We start from the raw sequence: 20134 nt of genomic DNA, 5'->3' as shown, positions 1-20134 counted from the left end.
GGACGTGAGAAACGCAATTTCCCGTAATGCGGTTGACGTCAAATCGCATACCCGCTTTAAAATATTGCGAAGACAACAATTGCGGCAACAATGTGACGAGGGCGTCACGGGAAGACGTCATAATGAGGCAAACACGGTGCGAGCAACAGCACCCGGGTGATATTCAGTCACCGAACAGCCACTGAGTACTGATGTTCAAGTACACGCAAAGCTTGACACTTACCCAATCTCGTGCAGCGACCAACGCCGAAGCACCAGGAGCAGGTGTATTCGAGCCGACAGGCCTAGCCGACTTGAAGCGGAGGTAGGCACGCGCTCGTAATAGAGCGTCCGAGAAGGTGCACTCTGCCAGACGACCAGCCGTAATAAATTGAACTCTGATAAAGGCGCGCTCGAACGTCTAGACGGAAGTGACGAAGCATTTCGGCTCTGCAGATAGCGTGTTTGGGCCGATGCATCGGCAGCGCGCTCGGATGCGAATTCGGTCAAATCACGGCGTGCCACACCTTATCGCGGGTGGTTAGCAAGCATTTCGATATGCGGGCCAGCAGTTGATCGTCTGCTCATGTCGGCGCACTGCCTAGTCGCACAATAACGCGCAGTTATGGCTATTTTGTGACAAATTACAGGTAATAATTTTAAAACGTCTGTGAAAGTAGCCACAAAACTTCCCGGTTGCATTGAGAACGTTGTCAACGCAACCAAAAGTGCACTTTAGGCGTCTTTTGAGGCCTCCGTCATAGAGGCAGACGAGAAGCTCTTGTGATTGGTGTTCTGATTGTGGCTGAAAAAATTCTGTGAGGCGTGTACCAACAGGTTGAAACGAACTGTTACCTCCCATAGCCGGCGCCCTATCGGCAACTTTGGATATAATCGACTCCCATGGTGACCACGGCGGAACGGTGAAGCATCCTGCGGCGAAATTCACACGCGCGGACAGGAGCCGATTCAAAAGGCCATCGCATTTTCTTGAGCGAGCATTCATTCAAACAATTCATGACAGCGTCTAAACGTCACCATTTTTATACATCGACCTAACGTGAGACGCGAAAACCAGGTGCCCTCCGTAAAACACCGGTTCCCCGTCTTCGTCGAACAACGTATGCGCCGCGGTCTGAACGCGGTTTATAACCGCAAACTGCGAAGCAACACCAGACAAGCCCGCCATTCTCGTTCTGAGCAGACGATCAACTGGTGCGAGAAGCGAGAACGGGCGAGAACGCCAACGAGATCGCGAGTCTGCTCTGTCGTCTGCTCGCTTTTCTGTCGTCTGCTAGCTGCTCCTGCCGAGCAGCGAGACCAATTGGGATAGATTTGAGCTGCTGCCTAATGCAAAATAAATACCATTGAGCAGTCCCGGGAAGGGTGGGCGGAGCCAATGCGGAACTGCTCCCGCAAATAAAATATGGAGCTGCTTTGGAGCTGCTCAGAACTGCTTTCAGCAGGCAAATAATAGAGATAAATTGCGCTCGCCACGGTCCACTTTCGAATACTTTTCGACGAATCGCTTTGGATGCACTAACATTTGGAAAAGAGCCTCTTGTCTGCGCAATTGATCGATACAGCTCATATTAAGCAAACCGCCGCGGTAGCTCAGTGGCTAAGGCGTTGCGCTGCTGAGCACGAGGTCGCGGGTTCGATTCCCGGTCGCGGTGGCCGCTTTTCTGATGGAGGCGAAAAGCAAAAACGCCCGTGTGTACGAGATTTCGGCGCACGTTAAAGATCCCCAGGTGGTCAAAATTAATCCGGAGCCCTCCACTACGGCGCGCCTCATCGCCTGCGTTGCGTCGGCGCGTTAAACCCTACAATCAATCAATCTCATATTAAGCACAGGAGTGGCGCTTATAGTCTGCCGTTATAATAGCACCAAATACTGACACCACTGCGGGATATTTGTTCAGTTATTTAACTTAGAATGCATCGGCATCCACGTGTAATGGTCAGCCTAAAATTTTAGTCCAGTTTGGCCCGGTGGATCTACACCTGCGCTCTGACCCGCGCCATAGTTAAGGGCTCAACCGCAGTCTGACCACCTGGAGATGTCAGACACGCGCTGAAATTTCCTGCCCACAAACGTATGAGATTTCGGCAAGGAGTTTTGCCGCTTAAATATACGAAATTTTCTGCTTATATGTAGTTAGTTTCTACCGGTTAAATGGTAGCGTTCCTTGGTGTGTGATGATTTTTTAGGGATGCCGCCAAGGCGCTGGGGTTCCGTCAATCTTAATTTAAACTACGCCATATATGAGTCGTGTATTGTTTACGTTAAGGCTACAAGTCTACTCTTCACAATTTTGGGCTAAGGAAGCAACCGGCGAGCGAAAGCGAACAAGTTCGCAAGATCAGGGCCAATAACTCGCTTCTTTACAGTGGTACTTTGCATGAAAGGACTTTACATTTTGGACAGGCATTTATTTCATAAACTAAAATATGTCCTTAGAAACCTACACACCAAACAATCGTGTTAGCCTTGAGCTGTCATTTTCGCCCGCGAAGTCTGCCTTATTCCCATAAATTAAAAGCAAAAAAAAAAAAAAGACATAGACAGGTATCCCGGCGCGGTGACGCGAGTGCAGGGGTTTTCCGCAAGCGCACGTAGAGATCGTGCCCAGGGGCTTAACAGGCACACACAAAACGCGAGGGGCATGGGATACGCTTCCGCTATTCGGGTGACCGCGCCGATGAGCAGCGAGAAGGTCTCGCTCGTGTCCGGCGTTTCCGCTGTTAGGACGTAGCCCGTCATATATAGGATGACAGATGAAAAACGAACCGAGGTTCGGGTGCCAGTCGAACGCTGGTTGATATAACGTTTGCAGTCGTGGGGAACGTGAACCCACCGGCACTTTAGCAGACTGCGTGGCGAACTGGTCGACGCTAGTGCCCCGTGCGCGATGTGAGGGCGATTCCGCATTTGGGGAGCGAGGGAGGACGGTAGCGTTGGAGGATACCTGAAGGGGTGGGCATCATTGTATCAGGTAGTATGTCATACGCTGTTTCGTTTTATACAAGTAAGCGCGTCTCACCTATGGTACGCAGTGAACGGAAGTGGTAACAACAACAACCACTGCAAGCGTACAATCCTGGTCAAAGCTGGCTTGAGAAGGGGACATGCTAACGGCAAATATCCCAGTCGTTAGGCGGGAATTGAAGACGATGGGTCAAAAGGTAATAAAATTAGTTTACAATCCACCCACATTCATTTTTCTCTAGCCTGTGCAGAAAAAAGGGTACGTCATACTCCGCCACAATGAAATTCTGCGCCGAACCCTGCCCAATCTACACCATGACCTGGGAGTGCTCCCACACTCCTTATCTCATTACTACACCATGATTTTCTGTGAACAGGGGGAAGACACCCTGGCCAGCCAGTATTGCGGCGGCTAGCTTGTCATTACCGCCAGTTACAGTAAAGACTTCGCAGTCGGTTTCTTGTCAGTGGGAAGGGGCCAGTGCAAGTTTTCTTCCTTTCCGATGAATATTCCTCGAATTGAAGGGTTATAGGATTATAGGTAGATCGTGTGGCTATAAATTATAGACTTATAATCTATACTCTTTAAAAATACGCGGAAGCGTTTGATACCGTACACACCACAGCCGTTTTCAAAGCACTAAAAGACCAGGCAATAGAAGAAACCTACATAAGACTTCTACAAGACGTATCTAAGGGATGCGGGGCAGGATAACCTTCACAAGCAAAGTGATAAATTTCCAAACGAAGAGGGAGTAAAACAGAGAGATACGATCTCCAAAACTATTCACAGCACGTATGTAGGGGGTATTTTGAAAGCTAGACTGAAAATCATAGTAATAAGGATAAACGGGCAATACTTGAGCCATTTGAGGTTTGCGGAAGACACTCTTGCCGAGTGGCAACGCAGAACACATGCAAACAATGCTCGAGGAACTACAATCAGAAAGCACGGCCATGGCGCTAAAAATAACTAAGACTAAATCTAAAGTAAATAGGAATAAGCATGCCAAAAACATCCTCTTCAGCTTAGGAAACGAAACGCTAGGAGAAGTAACATAATATAACTGACTCGGACAGATGGTTAGTGCTGACCCCCAACCACGAGAGGGAAATCCGGCGCAGAATAGGTATCGGTTGGAGAGCAGTCAGCAAGCGCTTGCAAATAATGAAAAGAAAGCTGCCTCTGTAACTCAAAAGAAAAGTAAACAACCAGTGCACACTGCCGATGATGACACACGAAGGTGAATCTTGGAGCCTTTCTAAACAAATGGAAAGCAAACTTAGGTCGGCTCAATCAGGAATTGAACTATTGAGGTTATGAATAACACTCGCGGACAGGAAACGAGTTACCTGGATCTCAGAACAAACAAGAGTAGAAGATATCATAGTTCAAATAAAGAAAAAGAAATGGCCTTGGGCTGGCCCTGTAGTGAGACGAACCGACAGCCAGCGGTCAATTAGGGTTGCAGAGTGGATACCAAGAGTTGGGTCCAGAAGAAGGGGAAGGTATTTATCCCGATGGAGGGATGGAATAAAGAAATACGGGGGTAAACTGTAGACTCGAGCAGCGCAGTACAGGAGCGGTTGGAAGTTAATGGGAGAGGCCTTCGTCCTGCAGTGGACCTGAGTAGGCTGACTATGTTGATGATATACATTACTCAACCCACTACTGAACTCAAATTTGCCCAGCCAGTTTCTTTTCCAGGAAGATCTGAAAAGCAAAGTGATTTTTTTGAAACAGCGCTATCAGCGTTTTTATTCGCTAGGCTTCGGTTCGTTGCTTGGAACGAACCGATCCAACGGAGAAATTCTCCGACGTCAAGTGTTTTACTCCTCCAGATCGCTTTTCAAATCCTCTTAGGTAGGGCCGACTAAATTGTTTTCTGCGGAGACTTCTTTCCTGAGGGGAGTCTTCTATACTTGAGTGCTTACGCAGCCTATTTTGGAGTTTGTTGTGTGTGCGAACCCCGTGGTAGTCCTCTCCCCGAGCATTCTTGTTCCTGCATAAGCGAGGAATTCAATATCCGTATCGACAGCATTTCCTCAGGAAAATGATAAGCCAATTTAAACGTCGAGTTTGCACGCCACTGTAAGCAAACCTCCAAGGACAACACGCTCATACCGAAAGGGTATTTCAGATTACCATGGCAGCCTCTCGACCTATTGCAAACAATACTTGCTAACCAGACGTTGAGTGAATTGTTTTGCACTTAGATACGAAGGACAAGTGTTTGTCGCCATATCAGCAATATAAATGCAGAAAGCAGGAAACAAAAAATTGGCACAGGAAAAGTGGCACAGGGTCCATTTATTTTCGCCATCCCTGCGTGAAATGTCTGGCCTATGAATTGAGCAATGACCCCTCTACAAAACTCTTCGTACAAGGTCAGCAAAATTTATTGTTTATTGATAAACTGATTCATTTTTTTATTTATTGAAACATCTGACTGTTCTCGATTGACTGAATTAACCTGTATTATCAGCCCCACAGGAGGTAAACAACAACCCGTCGAAGTCTACGTTTGGCCAATCCCCAAGGTTGCATATAGGCTTCTCTCCGAAGACGTTTCAGGGATGGCCCTACAGGGTAACATCTATTACCCTACATCAGCTGAAGTTATTTTGCTTCTCAATTGATTGGTTTAGTTTTATAACTATTTAATGAAGTGTTAACGAATAATTATACTTATGGCCGTTTTAAATTGCCTGTAGGAGCTTATTGACTCGAACAACTGAGATATCAAAGCTTCGCCAGTCCCCCTCAGAGTATACGGGCTACCCTGCAGGCTGCTACATTTTGAAGATGACCACAATGACGAATTTTGTATTCCCGTAAAGTTAATTACCAATGACTGGTTTAGCTTGATACAAGTAAAGTAGTTTTATACGACCTTATTCGTTTATTTATTTAATGATTAATTTTTATTTGTTCGTTGAATAAATTTGACAAATTATTTATGCAATTACCCCGCGCGGAGCTTTGAACTCACAGCACTTACTCACTCAGCGGAGCCACAGTCCCCAGAGAGCCAGCGTGCCAAGGTTGCGCCCACATTGAATAGCCCGTGTCCGTTTGGCAATTTCACGCTAATGCCTTTGCAACCATGACATTACAAGGACTACTTAGGTGGCCTCGGAATTTTAAGTAGGGAGCACTTTAGTGGCCTGGCTGTGGCGGCCGCTTTTCTAATGGAGGTTAAAAGCGAAAACGCCAGTGTGTACGAGATTTCAACGCACGTTAAAGATTTAAAGATGGCCCCAGATGGTCAAAATTAATCCGGAGCCCTCCACTACGGCGCGCCTCATCGCCTGCGTTGCGTAGGCGCGTTAAACCATACAATCAATCAACTTTAGTGGCCCGGCCTCATCGTAGATCGTCAGGTGTCAGGCTACCTAGTCACGGAAGTTACGCGGCATGACGCACCCAAACAGAGGCTTCGAAAATGTACCCGTTTCTCCTTCGATTCATCGTTCCGTCCAAATGCTACGAGGATACTTGAAGAACAGGTTATGTGTCAACTGGACGGCGTCACCCTCCTTTTAACAGGTTCACGTAGCCAGAACCGTTCGAAGCTCCAGGAACCGCCGGCACTGGTCATACATGTACCCGATATTTAGCGTAAAGAAATGTGCAGATATATTTCAGGCAAAATAGATGTACTTAACCGGCAGTCCCCGCGTTCATTTAAGTACGAATTCTCCTTTGGTTGGTGTTTACGATAGCTAGCGAAAAAAAAAATCCTCCGTCGCATGCCCCCGCGCGAGGGACACGTGTAAATGCAGAGCATAGTGGGGTTCCGTGGTGTTGGTGTTGGTTCTGTGTCGGTTTTGTGGCGCAGTGGGAAGAGCAGCATGTACCTCGCGTTCCGCCCACAGGTAGTGAATGCGTTGTATCAGCAGCTTCTTGACGTAGTTTGAATGAGTCAAGGATATAAGGCGCGTTCGTAGCCTTCCATTCTGTGTCGGCTTTGTGGCGCAGTGGGTAGAGCACCATGTACCTTGCGTTCCGCCCGCAGAGTCGTGGGATCGAAACCTGGCGCCGGTAAGTATTATTTTTTATATAGTGTAGGGGGAGGGGTGCGGACCTGTTGTTGAGAGCGAGGAGGGTAGCGTGATGCGGGAGAGGAGGAGTGGGGGAGAGGGCGCGCCTGCGCGCTGAGCTGTTGCGGACGGACATCGGACGCTACATGTGAGTTAAAGAAATGCTCTGCATTTAAAAAAGTGGCTGCCGAAGAAGGAAAAGAACGCGTTCAAAATGGCGCAGAAATGCACGAGCGAGATGAGAGCGACCACAAAAAGAACAAAACCCCCGTTCGAGCTCTTCCATACAGGACAAGGCACAAAACATAAATAAAGGTATGCGAGCTCTCCCAGGACCAGGTGCACGAGCACTGATAAGGCGGGAAACTTGGATGACATTCAACAAGACTTTGTTCAGTTGGTCAAGAGAAGAGTGAGACCAAGAGGGGAAGAGAGTGAGGGGTGGTACCAAAGAGTGGAGGACGACACCACCACCCCTCTGGCAAATTACTGCTCCGCAATTGACAGCTTTCACTTTGAGTGGATTTGCTCTAACGTTTTTATAAATGCAACGTAAAGCTCTACCTATACCTGAGCTCCTTGTACCACGTGCTGAAGCGGCGAATCTTGTATATCTGCAATATTGTAACGATTAGATGTGTCAAATTCCGTAACTACGTAAAAAGATTGGAAGATAGAAGGCATCATGCTGTTTATTTTCCATTACAGGCGAATTTCGCTGGGTGAACTTAGCAAAACACTCCTACGCGCTAATGATGAAATGAAATTACAACTGCAGCTGAAAGATAAATCAGTTTCTTATTATTTCCCTAACGTTCGCCGGCCTACATCGGAAGTCTGGTGCGTGGACTCCGCAATAACTCCTCCTCACGGCGGGCAGACAACCTGCAGCCAAATGGTTTGGAAATTCTTTATACGGCTGATAACGGGGGCCGTCGGCCTGAAGCTCCCAATTAGTGCACATCTCGGGACTGATTGGGACACCGAGCTCGTGGCCGCCGACGAGCCGGACGAAGCTCACGACAGAGTTCGTAGTTGCACAAGAAAGTGACGCAATCGGCCATAGCTCAGATTTGCATATGAGCCAGAGGCGTGCTTGCGAGTACAAAACCACTGCGGAGTTGTGGCTAACGGATTAGGCAGATTGTGAAACGAGCCTCATGGCGCCTGAAGAAATAAAAAATGAAGTTCCGTAAAGCAGGCACATAAGTCCCACAAAGATCCCGATACTGACCACTCCCCCTAGTGGGTATGTGTAAAAACCAAAGGAACATCAACAACAACAAAGGCCTGGAGTCAAAGACGCCAAGTATGACATCGGCAGTACGGGGGAAGGGTATTAGTGACCTCTTTGTAGTGTAAAAATGGCTCATTATAATTGTAAGGAAAGCATCTAAAATAAGGACAAGTGGGCCGTCCAGGACAGCCCGAAGTCACAACCTCCCAACGTAAAACACATTCAATATTGTATAAGACGTGTTTGAATCGGGCGCAACACCCGAATGTTGTTTTCACATCCCGACACCGGCACTAACTTTTTTCTTTTCCCCTACTTCTTTCTTTACTAGCGATCATCGCGTAATCTCCAACGGTTTTCGTACGAATACGAAACCAAAAATAATGCTGTTGTGCACTAATACTTGGTGCAGTGTGTGTGTTTGTGTATGTGTTTGCGTGTGCGTGCGTGCGTGCGTGCGTGCGCGCAGCTTTTATTTCGCCTCTGTCTTCATGAAGCCTTTTTGCAGTTAGTTAAAATAAAGGAAAATGCTGCTGCGGCCTGCGTCGAATTGCAAAGACGATGTAGCTTCCCCAGAATGCCGCGGCGGCAGTAGCTGCTGAAAGACCAAAGAGTTAAACGTGATGTTTGCGCAGCGCACGTTTCTACAGACACTGCAACCCGCGGTACATGCTGGGATACGTGCAGGATATTCGAATTCATTCAAAAGGCGTTTGCATAGACCGACAAAAACTGCGCTACAAATTATTTGTTCGCACGACGTTGGCGCAGCCAGTTTTGCTGTTATTTTACTCCGGGGGGAGGGGGGAGTAACTGTTCTTTAGATTTCTCACGGTGCTTTCTGTTCGAGCCTTCCGCAGTGCTACGAGGTAACAACCACGCACGCAAGCTTCAAGAGATGATCGGCAGGGAGGAGACAGAAGTGCTTAAAGGGGCCATGCAGACAAAATACTACAAGTTTGTTTTACTAAAAAAATGTAGTGTTTTTTAGGGCCTTAAGCGCTTGTTCGGCAGCAAACGATGCTTTATTCACTGAGAAATTAAATATTTCAAGGCAGAATTTCAATTTTCCCGCTAAATCAGGTGCTTACGTGACGTCGACAATGATGTATTAAGAGCAGGGCCTTAACGCTAAATAATGTCTGCTCACCAGAGCTGATCCCATCGCGCAGACGGTCGCTTGGTTATCTTGTTTAACGCCCACTTTCATAGATGGCGCAGTAATACAGCTCCAGTACCGGTGTTCGCAATTTGCTTCTGGCCGGGCTTCTAAACCTGCCGTAGTTTTATTACGGTTCATACTAAACCTTTCCTAATACGTAAGCTAAGGCTCCACAAACATGCTCGCGCAAGCAAACGTGCCGCCTGTGTCAGTTGGCCAGTGTGGTTTCAAACAAGTCCAGCGCGTCCGATGGCTGTGTTAGCGGTGTCAGCCGGCAAAGTGCCGCAGTAACTGCGTCGATGTTTACGTGTTCATTCGTAACTTTAATTGTTCACCCCACAATTATTACTGCTAGAAAAATACTGGGGCCTACATTTAGGTGCAAATAGCTCCTTCGGCAAGCTTATAAGCCTTTACTAGTTTGCATTTGCTTTTGCCGGCCTCGGCCAATCGCACAGCCGGGCTTATGACATCATAGGTTCTGCTGCGGGAAATGAGCAAGTGTGTCGCACGGTCATTTTGAGCAAGTGGGTCGCACGGTCATTTTGAGCATATTTGAGCGAAGTTTCCGCTCGAAGTGGTGTCAGTATGATTCTAACGAGGCAGTGTTTCGAATGAACCAAACTTGTGTTTTGTCTGCATGGCCCCTTCGAAGAAGAAATTACTGCCAGATCAATAAAAGTGACAAACAAAATGGCGCTGAAACGACGAACTCTTGGCCGCATATTTCTATAGCGCAGGGATGCAGGTCCGTACGCGAATCGCCATTGAAACAGTTTCCCCGAAACAAGCTGCCAGCCCTTCAGAACTTGATTTAATGTGCGTTTTAGGGGCGAAGCTCCTAAAACCGTGGGTCTGTCCATCCCTTGTGTCTCGTGGTACGTGACCGCCTAGTTCGATGACTCACTCGCAGGTGGCGCTACGTGACCGCCTAGTTCGATGACTCACTCGCAGGTGGCGCTGGTGTGAGTGACGTCATGATGACGTCACTCGCACGTCACTGACACTATAAAAGGCAATCGCTGTTGACGCGCTTCCTCTTTCGCAACGAGTCACCGGATGGAGGAGGTGGTTGTTGACAAGGCTGCGGAGCGGAGGGCGCGCAGGGCGGCGGCAGCGCGCGCTCGCCGCCAGGATCCCGCCGTGGGCGTAAGAAAGGCCGAAGCATCTCGTCTAGAAAGTCGCGCTTAAACCGCGCGTCGGCAGCTTCGGGCTGAGCTCGCTTGATGCGTTTTGCAGCCGCCTCGCGAGCTCTCACTGCATCGGGGTTCGCCTGCCGATACGAACGCTTGCTTGCAGCCTCACGAACCCTACAACGACAACAACAAACGAACAAGAACAAAATAAAAGAACAAAATAAAAGTTGATTTGTACAATGTACGCACACAGTCTTACGTCTTTCTTAATGATGTAATGGGCGAACTTTCACGGGAGAGTTACGGTTACCGATGATCTCCCCCTCTCGAGCTTCGCCCCACTTATTATCATTCATTCCGTGGATATGGCGTGATTTTTTTTTTGCATAACTTGTAAGTTTACATTTTTTCCCTCTTCTACGCGCGCGGCCTGCCCGTTCCACAAAGCCTCGCTGGAGTGGATCCAGATACAGCTTTTTCTTCGCCCACATAAGTGGGTAAGACAATTAGCTTTGCATATCGCGGTCTCCCGCTCTGCTTGGCTCCCCGCGGGAATTCGGTTATGCACCGCGCTCAGCCGCCTGAAGGTGCCATATCGTGGGCGGGTGACGACGCTATTTCTTTTCGCGCGTTTTTGCAAGGGACAAAAAAACAAAATGCGAGAAACATAACGGCGCGAGCGTGTACCATGCGGCATCGGTTCGTGCTCGAAAGATGTTTTTTTTTCAGCGGGGAACAATGGCTGAGATGCTTACCGATGCATCGAAATTTCGCAATTTTTTTCACTTGCTTAGTGCTTTTTGCCTTTGTTTCTTCCTCTCGAATCTGTTTTTTAATGCGACGAAAGCACAGTTGTTGACACTCCCTTTTCGCAGTCACACTGACCCAGTGCGATCTTGCAACATGATCTGTTCCTGGCTGTTTACTCGATTCAAACAAGTGGCGAAATTAAAAAATTGTTCTCTTAGCTCCTTCTTTTGAACGGTGAAATTACTAAGTCGTCGCTGCTGATAGGCTCGACACAGATTTGTGAGAGTTTACTTATTATTTTCCTTAGTTTCTTATCTTCACTTTGACGGTTGAAATGTCGGAAGAATTTGAAGCGCGAAACTAATGCGAGTGATAATCGCGATGATTTTACCGCGGGAGAAGCATAGGTGGGGTCGAAAAGCGGTGTGCCTAATGGCTTTATTACCTTTACATTCGGAGCTGAGCTTCACCGCAAATTGGGATCAGTTTTAAAACGCAAGCACACCTAATGCGGAGAGAGAGATGGAGGCAGAGAATAAACGTTTATTGAAAAGCAGGAGAGGTCGGCCTGAGAAACTAATCTTGAGCCAGCTAGTTCCCACTGGGGCGAGTGTACTGGGGACAAAAAGAGAAAGGAATGGATATGGAACGTATGAGAAATGACAATGACATGGACAAACGAACTATGTACAAGAAGCAAAACCAATAAACGTCTCACGTACAACGGGGCTTTGAATCAGATGATTACAGACCACTTTTCAGCACATGATTACCGTCCATAAAAAATGAGACATTGTCACCGTCTCCTTAATAGGGTGCACTGTCAGAAGATAAGGGGAGTCGACTCAAGCGCGCCAACAATCCCACCGAATCTACAGAACACAGGTGACGAAGGAGGTGGCCGTCTGAGGTGCGGCTTTCGCCGACCAGAGCGGCAAGAATGAGCAAGAGCCTTGAACGAAAACAGCACAAAGACTTATATTTAGACAGGAAAAATACTGCGCAAGCATGAGGTAACGAATCGTTGATGACAGACAGCTGCGATCGAATTCAAATGCAAGAAACAGTTCAAAATTAGACAAAATGATACAATCAGGAGCGTTAACAAATGGATATTACGAAGGAGAGCAGTTAACTGAAAAAAAAAAAAAATCGGGCAGTTCGATGCTAATGTGAGACAGAGTCCCACAATATTCACCGACCGGGCCGGACGATGCACCGCTGTCGGAGGCGATTCGGCTACCTGGGAAGCGTGGCTTCGTTGTAGGCCAGGCCGTCCGACACGATCACGGTGATTCGAGGCCCGGGAGTACGCTGGAGTCCTCCAGGGCGCGGGTCGCCCATGGTGTGATGCACAAACTGGCAGGTGCCATTGTCACATCACGACTTCCAATTGTAGCTGGTTTGCTTAGGCGCGGCTTCTCTTTTTATAACCGCGCCGGCGCGGAGAGAGAGGGCACAACACACAACGCGCCCGCCGCCGTCAGTGAATAACTTCCCTCTTTCTCGCTTCTAGAATCATCGGAGCGCTTTAGCACTGGCAAAGGCCCCGCGTGCCTCGTCGAGAGTGCTCGAAGCTTCGGTGTAAGCTGAGCGGCGGAGCTTTTATTTTGGTATTTTCTTGCCGGCGAGCCGGCGAGTGGTCGCGTTACCGCCTCTCCGTTCGAGAAAGTTCCAGCATTGTCTCAGGGCGAACAGAACCGACCTGAATGAATCGGACGACTTTAACACAAATTAGGCGCTGTGAAAAAAAAAATGAAAAAAATTATACGGTATTTTTAGACGTCGTACGTACGCTCGAGTTTGTGACAGACATTATTTCGTAGTCTCTCAAATTTTGCCGCAACATAGAGCCGAGATCCCAGAGAGGAGTCACGAAAAAATGTAAGCAGGGCTTTAACGGCTAGGCTTTGCTTCCTGTTGTCTGCTACATGCCCAAAATCTTTCGTTCGGACAGAGGGCGAGTGCCCGAGCGTAGTAATGCTGCCTCAAGGTTCTTTCGCTCACTAGAGTACTGTGGACAAGCTCTAAGCAAATCTTAGATGGTGTCAGGACAACCGCAGAGAAGTCAGTTCCGGAATGCGGAGGGGTTCTCACTTTACAGCGAAGCCGTAGGCCTTTCGTTCGTCCGGATTTTTTCTGACGTTCGTGGGCTGAAATGTTCTGGAACTGAAATGAGTGAACCGGCATAGCAGCTCACGTGCCCGCAGAACAGCGGGAAAAAATTTAAAAAATCAAGCCAAGAACTTAACGAACGTGACGCAGCCGCTGACGCGGAGCTCAAGGTAAAAAATAACGCCTCCCCATTGTCTTGTGAGGGGAATACCACGTAAGAATCTGAAACAAAAAAGCTTCGAGGCACGCCACGAACAAGCGCACAGTCAGCCGCCGATCTAGGGAACAGCGTCGGCCGGGAAGGCGCACCGATTTTAGCACAAAGAAGAAACAGGAGAGGAACGGTGAAGACGAAAAGCTCGGGACCGGATAGCTTCGCTTACCGTCCGATTCTTTAGGACAGAAAGACTTACAAATGATTTGTAGAGGCAAGCCATTTCCAATACCGATAGTATTATGGAAATCAGGTGTTGACATCGTGGGTGCTCTTAATGTATATTGACCATAGGCCGCATCTTAAACAACAATCTGTGAGGGCGCGTTGTTGATGATGGTTGGTGATTAATGGCGCAAGGCCAACAAGGGGAAAGAGCACCAGAGAAGAAGCTATTTAATGGTTGATGACATAGAGTTTCTTACAATATAACTAGAGGGGAAACTGGCGCTGCGATCGTACGCCTCAATGGGCGTGATGGGTAGTTGTGGATTCGGATTGGCGCTCGATGGCTCGCGGAACTTACTATGGATTGCAGGCAGTTTCGTTTTCGTTTTGGATTTACATGAACGCATTTGCCTAGGCGGGGTGTTGGGAGGGGTGATCAAAAATACGTTTCTCCTTAAACTGCATGCCTCGCGTGCACTGACGCCGCCCTGAGTGGAATGTTTTATAACCAGAGTTGCGAATTGGGTCGGTTATCAATGCATTGCCGCACAGCGAGCATGAAAACACAAATGACGGCGCTCTGTGCGACGAAGTTGTCTGCTAATTAGGAGTTGCGGCGCTGCTCATTCGGCAGAGCAATACACTGTCAAAGCTGGTCAAAGCTGACGACGGTTGCGAATCACTTGGAACAGCCACACCTTTCGTGCGAACGCCGGCTCCTACGGCGTAGAACAGCAGCACCGGCGGCTGATAGGAACGCAGCTTGGTGTATGTCACTATATAACTTCTCCAAAGGTAATCGGTTTCTTTTTTCTTATGAGCACAAAACTTCTCTTACTATTACAAACCACCAGCGCCGAAACTTTTACAAGTAGTTTTTAAAGAAGTCCGCGTCCTGCTGTAGTTGGCGAAAAATGGCAAACCTGCTCCACAAACCTTCTCGACTCCGCGTCTGCTTTTTATTTAAACGCGCCGTTTTATTTCGTAAAAAAAACAGTATTTCGTCACTAACTTTTTTGTTCGCCATGTAATTTATAAACGGAGAACCGGGAAATAAGAGCTTTTTTGTCAAAAAACAGAGTTACTGGATATAGACAGTTGCGAAACTCCCCATAGGCCCCATGTATCGAAAGCCGGTCTTCGGTTGCCCCCCTGCGCCGGGGCAAGCCCGGGGCAAGTTGACTAGCCTGTCGTCTGTCGGCAGGACGTTGAAGCAGTACTCAAGTGCTTGCGGCTGCTGCCGTAAGTCATCAAAAAAAAATCCGCAAAAACACAAGTAAATTTTAAGCAATTATTGTGTTTTAATTTAAAAATCAATGTTTATTTTACAGAAGAATTTTGAATAATAATAGTTTAGCGAAGTTTCGTTTTTATCTCCTAGGTGCCGCGCGCGTCGACTTGCCCCTCAGCTTCCACGGAGTGGGGGGGCTAGCGCCGCCCGGATTCTGAAGCGGAGTTTCGCAACTGTCTATATTGAGTAACTCTGGTCAAAAAACACAATTTGCGCAGCCATAAGCCCGTTTTGATCCTACGCAATCCGGTTCCACAACTACCCATCATTCCCATTGAAGCGTAAGCGCCGCTGCCATGTTCGCGTTGACACTAGCGCCAGTTTCCCCTCTAGTTATTTGTATGAAACTCTATGGTTGATGAGGACGCGTGAGGGCGTGTTGCTGCTGATATAAAATGACCCCTCGACTTTCTGTGGTCCACTTCCCAGCGATGACACGTTATATCGTAACTAATGGTGAAACTTCTCCAGGCTGCAGAAGGCCACGACTTTTCGCTGAAGGCAGGGCTGGCCGCCGACGCTGCCAAAACGGACATATGAAGGGGGTGATTTTGAAAGTTAGCTGTGATTCCCCAATAAAAAACGGATGGTCTGTTTGCGGTTCCTTAGGGGGTTACTCTCGACACCGCGGACAGATTTTTTTTCTTGTGGCATTCCACGTAGGTTAAAATTCTTTGAAGTAAAAAGCAAACCCGAAAGACCGAGTTTGCCCCTCCTAGTGAAGCGATGTCGCCGTACCCCACCTTGATACGAACGACCGTCACGTCCAACAGCGACGTCCAGTGTGGTGTCCCCGTAGCCCGGCTACCGGCCAACCCCCCCCCCCCTCTCACACACACACACACGCCATAGAGAAGGAGAGTCAGGGAGACAATTTGTATTCATTGAATTGGCAGCCCACCAACACTCCATCCTCGGGGAACAAGTCACTGTGTGGAAAACCCCATGGGTGCACCGCTCGTCTATTTGCGTTTGACTCGGAGTCTCTTCAGGGTGGCCGACCATACATCTACAATTCGCTCTTCTTCCAAGGCCAGACGGCGGACGGAACTCGCTCTGATATAAACAAATAATACCGAGCAGTTTGACGGCTGCGAGCAGTGCCATCACTCTTGTGCGTGTGTACGTAGAGAGGTTTTACGCAGCACGGTGGTGAAGAAGAAGTGACTAATGTGGTATATCCGAGCAACCCCACCACATATCAAATCAGGTGTCGTGAGAAGTACCGCGGGTAAGTGTCTGACCTAATGAAAGATTTAAGCGAAATTGAAATAATTTTCTTGTGCGTCGTTGTGGCCAGCGTGTTAAACGAAGATTTTGGTTTAAACATTTTTCTGCTAGAGTAAACTTTGATGCCGTACAGCGGACCACCCTCCATGCAAGCGCTTTGATTTTGAAAAGAAAAAAATTAAAAAAACTGAGAAATCCCCTTTCCGCATGGCGTTGCTATGCGCGGCGTTTCGAAACTTCACGAAAAATGGTCGCCTTAGCACAAACGCGCGCGGTCGTACGACGTAGTGACTGTGTGGTACATATCCCGCTCGGTGCAGTCATGTTAAACTATATGTGGTTGCGATCCCTGTTTGCCTCAGTCTAGTAACAGTGCCGGCATGGCGACAGCAGAGTGCTTCTATCGGTGGGCTAAGCCTCTGAATTCGCACTAAAGACTAATGATGTCGTGCTCCGCTGAGTGCTCCACCCAGTCCTGAGGGACATTACTATAGTGCAGTGCCCTTAGTTCGCCAATTTTATCAGTGGACCGTATTAGTTTTGTGCATTTTCTGGTTTTTTGCGTTGTTTGTGCCACCTTCTGGTTAACCTGTATTCTGGTTAACCTCCCTGCCTTTCCTGTACTATTTATTTATTTATTTATTTATTTATTTATTTATTTATTTATTTATTTATTTATTCATTCATTCATTCAGGTTTACAGACGCGATAACTGTTGTTTGATGGGGGGTAGCGGCCAATAGAATCTCATAGTATACAAGAATACAACCCCCGCTACGACTAGAAGCACTTATACCACAGAACCTTCACAGAACCTTCACAGAACAGAACCTTCACAGAACCTTCACAGAACAGAACAGAACAGAACAGAACAGAACAGAACAGAACAGAACAGAACAGAACAGAACAGAACAGAACAGAACAGAACAGAACAGAACAGAACAGAACAGAACAGAACAGAACAGAACAGAACAGAACAGAACAGAACAGAACAGAACAGAACAGAACAGAACAGAACAGAACAGAACAGAACAGAACAGAACAGAACAGAACAGAACAGAACAGAACAGAACAGAACAGAACAGAACAGAACAGAACAGAACAGAACAGAACAGAACAGAACAGAACAGAACAGAACAGAACAGAACAGAACAGAACAGAACAGAACAGAACAGAACAGAACAGAACAGAACAGAACAGAACAGAACAGAACAGAACAGAACAGAACAGAACAGAACAGAACAGAACAGAACAGAACAGAACAGAACAGAACAGAACAGAACAGAACAGAACAGAACAGAACAGAACAGAACAGAACAGAACAGAACAGAACAGAACAGAACAGAACAGAACAGAACAGAACAGAACAGAACAGAACAGAACAGAACAGAACAGAACAGAACAGAACAGAACAGAACAGAACAGAACAGAACAGAACAGAACAGAACAGAACAGAACAGAACAGAACAGAACAGAACAGAACAGAACAGAACAGAACAGAACAGAACAGAACAGAACAGAACAGAACAGAACAGAACAGAACAGAACAGAACAGAACAGAACAGAACAGAACAGAACAGAACAGAACAGAACAGAACAGAACAGAACAGAACAGAACAGAACAGAACAGAACAGAACAGAACAGAACAGAACAGAACAGAACAGAACAGAACAGAACAGAACAGAACAGAACAGAACAGAACAGAACAGAACAGAACAGAACAGAACAGAACAGAACAGAACAGAACAGAACAGAACAGAACAGAACAGAACAGAACAGAACAGAACAGAACAGAACAGAACAGAACAGAACAGAACAGAACAGAACAGAACAGAACAGAACAGAACAGAACAGAACAGAACAGAACAGAACAGAACAGAACAGAACAGAACAGAACAGAACAGAACAGAACAGAACAGAACAGAACAGAACAGAACAGAACAGAACAGAACAGAACAGAACAGAACAGAACAGAACAGAACAGAACAGAACAGAACAGAACAGAACAGAACAGAACAGAACAGAACAGAACAGAACAGAACAGAACAGAACAGAACAGAACAGAACAGAACAGAACAGAACAGAACAGAACAGAACAGAACAGAACAGAACAGAACAGAACAGAACAGAACAGAACAGAACAGAACAGAACAGAACAGAACAGAACAGAACAGAACAGAACAGAACAGAACAGAACAGAACAGAACAGAACAGAACAGAACAGAACAGAACAGAACAGAACAGAACAGAACAGAACAGAACAGAACAGAACAGAACAGAACAGAACAGAACAGAACAGAACAGAACAGAACAGAACAGAACAGAACAGAACAGAACAGAACAGAACAGAACAGAACAGAACAGAACAGAACAGAACAGAACAGAACAGAACAGAACAGAACAGAACAGAACAGAACAGAACAGAACAGAACAGAACAGAACAGAACAGAACAGAACAGAACAGAACAGAACAGAACAGAACAGAACAGAACAGAACAGAACAGAACAGAACAGAACAGAACAGAACAGAACAGAACAGAACAGAACAGAACAGAACAGAACAGAACAGAACAGAACAGAACAGAACAGAACAGAACAGAACAGAACAGAACAGAACAGAACAGAACAGAACAGAACAGAACAGAACAGAACAGAACAGAACAGAACAGAACAGAACAGAACAGAACAGAACAGAACAGAACAGAACAGAACAGAACAGAACAGAACAGAACAGAACAGAACAGAACAGAACAGAACAGAACAGAACAGAACAGAACAGAACAGAACAGAACAGAACAGAACAGAACAGAACAGAACAGAACAGAACAGAACAGAACAGAACAGAACAGAACAGAACAGAACAGAACAGAACAGAACAGAACAGAACAGAACAGAACAGAACAGAACAGAACAGAACAGAACAGAACAGAACAGAACAGAACAGAACAGAACAGAACAGAACAGAACAGAACAGAACAGAACAGAACAGAACAGAACAGAACAGAACAGAACAGAACAGAACAGAACAGAACAGAACAGAACAGAACAGAACAGAACAGAACATTCCTTCCTTCCTTCCTTCCTTCCTTCCTTCCTTCCTTCCTTCCTTCCTTCCTTCCTTCCTTCCTTCCTTCCTTCCTTCCTTCCTTCCTTCCTTCCTTCCTTCCTTCCTTCCTTCCTTCCTTCCTTCCTTCCTTCCTTCCTTCCTTCCTTCCTTCCTTCCTTCCTTCCTTCCTTCCTTCCTTCCTTCCTTCCTTCCTTCCTTCCTTCCTTCCTTCCTTCCTTCCTTCCTTCCTTCCTTCCTTCCTTCCTTCCTTCCTTCCTTCCTTCCTTCCCGACAAGAAACGTAGTCTAGCTTATTGTGACAGAGAAATAGTTTGTAAGCAAGCACTCGTGCCGGGTCGGGAAGTTTTGCAAGACATGACCCCCAACAAAAGCTCGCAAAATTGATAAGGAAAAAGTGCGTAGTACAGATGATTCCGGCGGGAACGCCTTTGCCGCCAGGATATACGAGCTGCGGGGGCCCCCGAAAAGAACGTGGAAACAATTATGAGAAACAGTTTTCCTCTTCCTGTAAGCGAACGGCGCTCGTAAACATGGGGCGGCTCTTCGTCACAAGAGTTCTCCAGATAGCTCCCTAGAGAAAGCGCTTCTTTGAGTAAGGGGAGCTCGTGTTTGCAAAGCAGCGACGTCTAGCCTTCCTAAGCGATATCGTTGGTGCGTACATGTGTTAGTGCGCTGTGTTGAAGGCGTTGGCACGGAAACACTTTCGGGGGCCGCACAAAAGTTCCCCCTGCTCCCGGAAAGGCAGAGCATTA

General features: G+C 47.1%; 1 protein-coding gene across 17 annotated transcripts in view; it reads right to left on the bottom strand.

The window, feature by feature from the left end:
- LOC144163204 (uncharacterized) overlaps positions 1 to 20134 on the bottom strand; it is a 1050610-nt gene that overhangs the window by 710917 nt on the left and 319559 nt on the right. For 2 of the 17 annotated variants that reach the window (XM_077694051.1, XM_077694058.1), the window contains exon 1: positions 224 to 342. The exons of 13 other annotated variants lie outside the window; for them this stretch is intronic. The gene's annotated coding sequence lies outside the window, so the exon portion shown is untranslated. Of the gene's footprint in view, positions 1 to 223; positions 366 to 20134 lie in introns of those variants that run through there. 2 more of the 17 variants (XM_077694059.1, XM_077694057.1) reach the window with 2 other exon arrangements.

The sequence above is a fragment of the Haemaphysalis longicornis genome, unplaced genomic scaffold (genome assembly GCF_048455015.1).
Source record: "Haemaphysalis longicornis isolate Haplotype H1 unplaced genomic scaffold, Haemaphysalis longicornis Haplotype H1 scaffold_12, whole genome shotgun sequence".
Taxonomy (NCBI): domain Eukaryota; kingdom Metazoa; phylum Arthropoda; class Arachnida; order Ixodida; family Ixodidae; genus Haemaphysalis; species Haemaphysalis longicornis.
This window is presented reverse-complemented; position numbering and strand designations above follow the sequence as displayed.